Below are 8,735 nucleotides of genomic sequence, written 5' to 3' on the forward strand. Positions count from 1 at the left end.
TGACAGGACAAATATGACAGGACAAAGATGAACCTAGAGGCAACGAGATGAACAAGGAACTCACGGCACAGGGTAAGCCCGAATTTTCTGGTTTCAGACCTTGTATTATTTTGAAAATACCAGGGGATTTCCCTTTAGCACGGGGCACGCGTGATGGGCATAAAAAAGTGCATGGACCTCAGCTTTTCAGAGCAGTAAGAATCGTGAAAATCGGTTGAGTTTGAGCAAGAAGCTGAAAAAAATGCTAGATTGAGTTGTTGTGGCGTTTCCAACGCATGATAGGAGAGTTTGTAAAGGACATGGAAGTGGCCCTGATGAGCCTATCGAGCTGAGAGTTGTCAGGATGGATTTGTTTAAAATTGTGACATGCATTATACAGTATGACAGGATATACAGGCAGGAGCTGTATAGGCTGAATTTTAATGGGGCCGAAAAGGATTTTGGCCTGCGGATGCTGAAATTTAAAACGTGCTGATAATTTGTAGACTTACAGTATCCAGTGTCCAGTATCACAGTAGTAGATATCAAACTCAACTCACTTACTAAAGCCACAAGTCGCCAAGATACTCAAGACAAGATGCAAACTGGAATAATTCACTGGAGCTGGTTGTCGTCGCAGTGATTTCCAAGTGTCCATTGTACACAGCACGTCCAGCATAGTGCTTGCATTTAGCTCCAACTCTGGCAACAGAGCGACAGGCGAAGCCCTATCAATTTATCAACTGGGCCGTGCGGATACGACTTTGAGTTTGGCATGGGAGTGGCTACACATTTTCCCCTGTTACCAGTGCAGCAGTTTTGCCGCGCCCATCATCATTATCATCCTAACCCCAGTTGTCGTTCAGGACCGTACGGGTTCGTCGTATCAGTGTTGAAAGAGCAGCGGTTGTCACTGCTGGGGGGATGAGATGGCCCATCGGCTATGCGGGCCATACCGCGTGGGAATCGTTGTAATGTCACGGTTCGCGAGTTGCGCAAACGTTGTGCTTGGCAATTTGGCCAGAGCGGTTCGTTAGAAATCGTGGCCACCGTTATCAGAAATCTCGGTGGCAGTTCCGAATTCACCCCGCGTCTCCAGAGCAGACTTGATAGCGTAGCTGATCATCCGGAAGACCATTTATCAGTCGGGATGGTACTTGTCCATCGGATCACTGTTGGCAGAGCAGCTGTTGCTACCACCGAGGGGACGAGACGCCCCAGCTGCTGCGCGTGCGTGCGGTGAGGAACTTTCGACATACCACGTAACCAACGGAGAGCAGTTTTCAATGCCTCTGAATTCTGACTACCCACTACAAGGTGCTTTGGTGCACCCTGCCCCGCAGGTTCTGACACCACTGTCGCCTGTGGGTGACATCGAATAGCGGCAGCAAATTGCTTTCTGTTGATATGGTCGGTCATTACTCACTACCTACCCTTGCCCCGCCGGGGGCAAGTCATTGTTGCCGTGTGCACGCACGCATTCATGCCGACGTATCTGTGCCTGCCGTGCTAATCTTTCTGTCAAGCATATGTTGAACAAAAAATGCCTGCCTGCTCCTTTTGAGGCCCGATCAGTGCATTACGGCTTGTGCTTCCATTCGCTCCGCAGTCACTACCAGCTTCTGCACTCGCTGGTCGACGCTTTGTTCGGGAGTCTAGTTTTGTTTGCATTCAGCATGTCATTAACTATTCATTCGCGTGGTGGCCGCCCGCGTCAACTCTATGGTTTGCTGGCCGAGAGTGAGATCGCACCTCAATATGGTGATAAGACGCTGTACATCTTGACGCTATGCACATACATTGCCTCGCCAGGACTGCAGTATGCTGGCTGATAGCGTGGGCAACCCACCCTGTCCTGGATTGACCATCAGTCTACTACCGTCGCCTCGTTCAGTGTTACCTGGGCCCTTCTCTTTTTGGGGAAACTTGGCCAACAAACGCAATGTGCTCAAAGGCTCGCTGACAATGTTGTGCAAGTTTGCGCCAACAACCGCCACGCGTCCCACCAAGATAAATCGGGCAGGAGGAAAGTGCTCTATGGCTTGGATCCCCAGCTTGCACGTGCATACGCACCAGATGTGATCTGGAGGCGCATTATGCATGGCTCAGCGCCGGGCAGGCTAGTAGCCAATAGAATGAGCTAACCTGGAACTGATGGCCAACGTTTGCACTTTCCCAGGCCAGTATCAGTGCTAGTGATTGGTATGTGGGCCCACGCCAGCATCTTAGAGCAGTGTGAGTGCGTAGTCCGCAGGTATGGCAGTGGTGAGGATATGGACGTGTGCTGTGTGCTGTACCTATGTGGATGTGCACGTGGCAGGCGCGTATGCTATCGTGTGAAGTGATGGATGAGGTGCAGAAGTGCGGGTGGTGAGAGTGTGTGGCTACTGCTAGAGTGGCTAAGGCGAAAGCAGCCATCAGGGCGGGGCAAGATGGCCTGTTTGCTGGTACGGTATGTGCTTTTCTAGGCCGACACGCTGTATGCAGTGTTGGCGACAATCGGGCCAGTAAGTGGGCTCACACGAGCAGCTTGTGGTGGTCTACGCGCATCTATTCTCTGTCACATGAATGCGAGGCGGTCGAGAGAACGCTGGTGCGTGCTTATGAAGGTGTGTGCGGGGTGGTGTGTGTGTGGGGGCGTTCCTGGCGAGCTTGTATGAGGTTATATGCCTGTGTAGGAAGAGAATATGCGGATGTGTAAGAGGCGAGAGAGTTCTCGTGGATACTGTGAAAGCCACAGTTTATACTGCTTTGCTAGCCGGTACCGTGTACCCTGGTCAGAGCAATTCATGAGGTAGCGGCGGCATCATATGATTATGCATAGGTATAATGCTGAGGGTACAAATACACCTTCCGTAGTGGGGGTGCCATGCCTTCTAGGTTTATCACTTTTTTGGGTGCAAGCGGGCATCATATCGTATGCGTGTGGTGTGACGCCTAATGCCAGGCAGTTGTGTGAGTTCTTGGCCTCGGTGGTCGTTCGTTTGCCCTCAATGGGCAGTATAATTTCGGCCCTAGGGGCAGTATGCTTTTCCCTTGGCGGGCAGGTTGTCGGCCTCAGTGGCTATTCATTTGCTCAATAGGCAGTATGATTTAGCCCTCGGTGGGCAGTATATAATCGGCCCATGGTGGGCAGCATGCTTTGGCCCTCGGTGGGTACTACGCTTTATCCCTTGGCGGGAAGTTTGCTTTAGCCCTCGGTGGGCAGGCTATTGGCCTCGATGGTCGTTGTGCACCCTTGGTTGGGCGGTATGCTTTAGGCTTCGGTAGGCAGGTTGCTGGCCTCGGCGGCCGTTCACACGCCCTCGATTTTGCTTTACGCTTATTCTTGCACCCTCGGTCGGGCTATAATCATGCGCCATCGGTCGGGCTATAATCATGCGCCCTCGGTCAGGCTATAACCATGCGCCCTCGGTCGGTCTATAATCATGCACCCTCGGTGGGGCTATAATCATGCGCCCTCGGTGGGGCTATAGCCATGCGCCCTCGGTGGGGCTATAATCATGCGCCCTCGGTCGGGCTATAATCATGCGCCCTCGGTCGGGCTATAATCAAGCACCCTCGGTCAGGCTATAATCAAGCGCCCTCGGTCGGTCTATAATCATGCGCCCTCGGTGGGTCTATAATCATGCGCCCTCGGTGGGGCTACAGCCATGCGCCCTCGGTCGGGCTATAATCATGCGCCCTCGGTCGGGCTATAATCATGCGCCCTCGGTCGGGCTATAGTCATACACCCTCGGTCGGGCTATAGTCATGCGCCCTCGGTCGGGCTATAGTCATGCGCCCTCGGTCGGGCTATAATCATGCGCCCTCGGTCGGGCTATAATCATGTGCCCTCGGTCGGGCTATAATCCTGCGCCCTCGGTCGGGCTATAATCATGCGCCCTCGGTCGGGCTATAATCATGCGCCCTCGGTCGGGCTATAATCCTGCGCCCTCTGTCGGGTTATAATCATGCGCCCTCCGTTGGGCTATAATCATGCGCCCTCGGTCGGGCTATAATCATGCGCCCTCGCTTCGGCTATACGCTTCTCGCGCGCCCTTGGTTGGGCCGCATGCTTTTACTCTCGATGGGTAAGCTGTTGGCCTCGGCGGCCATTCATGCGCCCGCAGCGGGCAGGTTACTGGCCAAGTCGACCATATGGGCGCCCTTGGTGGGCAGTATGCTTACGGCCCGTCGTACCATTTCCAAGGATATTTACTCGCATACGATAAACTTTGACACACGCTTGCAACTGATTTTTTAACTTGGCTGGGGCCCGTGTGCTCACGATTATACTTTGCACACGAGCAAAAGTGCCGGTGTTGAAAGTGCGACTACTCAAATTCAAGCTAACAATGCGCTTTTTCAGCTTTTCTATACCTCCCCGCGGAAAACCATCCTTGCCACCAGACAGCTGGAAGTAGGCAGAAACTGTATTCGCCATCGCTCTGAAGTGTGAACATCCTGACCTGTTTTACGGACTGGAGCGGAGACTGCAGCCTTTTATTGCGGTGACGGAAGTGTTCGTCGATTGCAGCTCCAGTCAAAAAGATTCAAACGAACCGATCACAACTTCTGTGCTGGATTGTGCTGCCATGTTTTTGGATGCAATGGTCTATGGTTATGTTCGGATGGTGAAACGGTGGTTCCATGCGGTATGACACAGCCAGAACACCGAAAAATCAGGTGCGAAGACAAGCGCCAATTGTAACTTGGCGGACCAAGTATTAGCAAACGTCACTTGTCTAGTGAGAAAGTGCCTTGCCTTCGTACACCGTATATTCGCCATCATACTTTATTCCAACAGGAGTGCATGAAACATTTGGAAATTTGAGAAAAGTCACAAAAGGAGGCGCAATTTACTGTGCATTCTCCGTATCTGTTGAAATCGCGCGCACTGGATTAAAAAAAAAACACTCGTTGTGGTCATGACGAGTAGACCCCACCGAACTCATCGAACACCAGTGTGCTTCGCGTGGACAGGATGGGATTCTAACACAATTTACTCATTCGTCTTGCCGTTTCACGGCTTGCAAATGGTCCCAATTATCACATGCACTTGACGTCTGGTTGATCAAATGCAGTGATACCCTAAAAAGCCGGCCGGCACCAAATTTAGCGCTTGGTGCACAGAATAGGATATAGTTTAGGTCGAGTGCTGCATTCATCCCCATCCCCCCCCCCCCCCATATATCCACAAGTATGCAGTGGCGTGTCCAGGATTTGGCTGAGGGGGTCGTGGCCGGGGGAGATGACATGGTGCACATGACTGTAATGATGTATGTCACGCACCTAGCTATTCAACATTACAAAATGATTACATGCCAGGTATTTCTTCCAGACCTACACTATACAGATTAAAGTATCTCATGCTCAGTTACTACAGTGCGTATCGGTTATAGCGTGGTCGTGTAAAAGAATATACTACTTACAAGAATGAACTCTCATATTTTCATAATCATAACATGGGTTTCAAGTGAACATATATTCTTACTTAAAATTGCCGCTTCCCAGAACAATTTTTCGAATTTATTTTGTCTACTCGAAGGGCAAAGAAATCAGCTAGAAATTGAGGCAGAGCATTGTCGACGGATCAAGCTTTAGTTTGTGGCCTCCCGATTTGCTGCACTTGCAGCTAAGGTCGACGTCTTCATCAGAGTTTGGGGCAGGCCCTTCAGCACTCAACAATGTGCTGAACAAGACGCGCGTTCAAATTCAGGTAAAGAAACTTCGTTTTCAAGCGATCCATGCCTCCAGGTGGCAGGCGATGAAGGCAAGCTAGCATTTTTCAAGTGCACTGTAACGACCATCCAGCGGGATAGGGTAAGTAGTTCCGCAACTTCTTTCCTTGGCAAGCGCTTCGCTAATTTTGTTGGTGTTTTCAGACTTGCTACCTTCGTAGCAACATGCGACACAAGTAGCGCATTTTAGGAATTCGAGAACACTTTGTTCTTGCAATCGTCAACTTCAGCATTTCGTATTCAGGAGAGATACCAGGATTCTTATACCCGAGCTTGCAGTCTTGATAAATACCCACGCGAACGATATGGGACGGCACGAACTCTAGAAAAACGATATGCGCTCTGGGGCGGAAGAGTGCGGAGCACGATGAATTTGCTTGGTGCGGAAGAGAGCTCCGACAAAGTCCGAGACCACCACGGCTTCAGTAACAAGTAGAGATTGCGCAGGAAGGGTCGCACCAATGCTCGAACACAGAAAACAGCGATTCCGACAGTCTGACTAAGACGAGCCAAGTCACAAACATTGCGATGTGCGCAGCGACAATTTTAATGACGCGGAGGAAGTACAAGCAATGTTATCGCATTGTAGAATATGTCGGTCCTAAAGCTGTGTTCACAACTGGCGCGTGTACGCGGTACGCTTGCGGTTCATGCGTGCCCAAACGCGCGCTCAGGCTTTCAAAAAAAACCAGCAATCCGAGTCGTATTTAGCGCGTGCGACACCTTCGAGTACTAATTTTTGACCCCGCCAGTCAAGGTGACTGGCATGTACGCTGGTACGCGCCTGATACGCGTTGAAAATTCCAACATGTTGGAAGTTCCATTCCGACGCGTTTCCGTACGCATGGCGCCCCAAAAGCCAGCAAAATACGCACAAACACGTGGTTTCACGCGTACACGCGCCAGTTGTGAACACAGCTTAAGAATGGACTTTGTGTAGCAAAACATACCAGATTGGTACAAAGTGTATCGCCTGTAGATGAGTGTAGTAATAACATCTGTCCAATGCAGTTCTGCTCCGACTCGCATTGCATTGTAGTGCTCCAGGTTCAACTGGTCTTGTCATGTATCTCATGCTGCATAGCCACATGGCAAGCGTATGAGACTATGAACACCCGCATCCACAGCAGAGATACGTTGTATGTATGATGACCATCCTGTGTCTGCGCACATGTATCTGATATGTCACACTTGACTTATCGCGAGCAAGAAATATTGCAAGTAAGAATAGAAGTCGTTTTTCAAACACCCACGCTATAACCGATACCTACTGTACATTGTACAATCATCAGTCATGTTACTTGTCCAGTGCATCCTTGCACACTTTTTATTGGAGCATATCATGCTGTTCTTCATTATGTTTTGGCTGCTCACTGACAACCGGTACTGGTACCTCCGCGTCGGGCGGAATGTCAGTTCGTTCCGAACTGGACTGGCAACGACTTGATCACTCCCACTGTTTCCTGTTGGAACAGGAATTGCGCCGTCGCAAGAACGCTTTGCAAAAATCCATCAAGGCTGCTGCTGGCCAGAGCTTGTATTCTTTGGTCCATGGATGTCGCTGAGACTTCGCAGAAAAGTCTTCAAGTCAACCAATTCGCGATTCGAATCTGGAGGGGATCATCCTCAAAACAACGTTGTACACCGTTGCGAAAAGAGGCGCTTGACGATCACAAGCTTTGTTTTTGTCCCACTTGGGCAGCGCTGCGTTCAGCACATCACTGCACGCCTTTCTCAAGACGCATCAAGCGTGTCCTGGAATCTGTACAAAAGCATAGAGCTCGTACAGAGTCGATCATTTCTTTCACAGTGCAATCAATGCCGCTCACACACCGACGGTCCGTGCAACCGGTTTTGGACGCTGCTTCCCACCGCGTAGAGTCTACCGCCTGTGCACATGGTGCATGTAGCAGCCTGGTGTTTTTTCAAACCCAGGTCGAAATTTTTTGAGGGGGGGTGGGAGCGTGCCCCCCCCCCCCCCCCCGTAAACCCGCCAATGCCATGTGATAGGGACCATTAGCAAGCCGTGAAACTGCAACGCGAAGGGGGAGCTGGGTTAGAGTCCCGTCCTGACCACGCGAAACATACTCGTGTTTGATGAGTTCGGAGGGGTCTACTCGCCATGACCGCAACAAGTGGGTTTTAGTCAAGTACGTGCGAATTCAACCATGAAGCGGAGAATAGCACCGTAAATCGCGCCTCTTTTGGTCTTTGCGATTTTCTTCAAATTGCGAAAATGTCTCGCCCATTCTTGTTGGAATAAATACGACGGCGAAACGTACCAAACAACCAGTAGGACCATTGATTTTGGCATAACCGTTACTAACATGACACAGAACAGGATCGAGGGTAACCACAGTGCCAACATTTATGCTTGTTCAAGACAAACTTCAGCTTGCTCGCTCATTTATGTTTTGGCATGGACCTCGTGAACACAACCCTTTGCTGCACCCATCCATCGGAGATGTGGGTGTCATGGGGTTTCTTTCACTTTCATTCGGGTAAAAGTCAGTCAGGCTGAGAATTGTTCTCAAGGAAAAGTTCACAAAAACAATTGCCAGTAAGATATCAGAAAACTGTTTGAAACTGGAAAGCAGCCGACTCGCGTAGACGGGTTGTGAACGCGAGAAGCTAATCCTCAATCATGCCGTGTTTCACGTGCGTTACGATGAACTCGTTCCCGTTGACGTTACAAGGCTTGCTAACGGTCCCTAATAGTTCCCCCCCCCCCCCCCCCCCCGCGTTCAATCTCAGGCTGGCTATGACCATGGAGACAATATCGTTATTTCGTACTCGGACCCCTCCCCCCACTCTGAAACGAACGCAGCTTGCTATACTGGACGACGATAATCGCATGTATGTACAAGTACAATGTACAGTGTCGGTCGAGTTGTGATTTTGGCTCACACCCGCATCCCCCCCCCCCCCCCCCCCTCCCACTCCAAAACGAATGATGCTCAGTCGAGTTGTGATTTTGGCTCACACAACCTACACCCCCCCCCCCCCAAAAAACGAATGTTCGTTTCAGAGGCA

The sequence above is a fragment of the Sycon ciliatum genome, chromosome 8, assembly GCF_964019385.1.
Source record: "Sycon ciliatum chromosome 8, ocSycCili1.1, whole genome shotgun sequence".
Classification (NCBI taxonomy): Eukaryota; Metazoa; Porifera; class Calcarea; order Leucosolenida; family Sycettidae; genus Sycon; species Sycon ciliatum.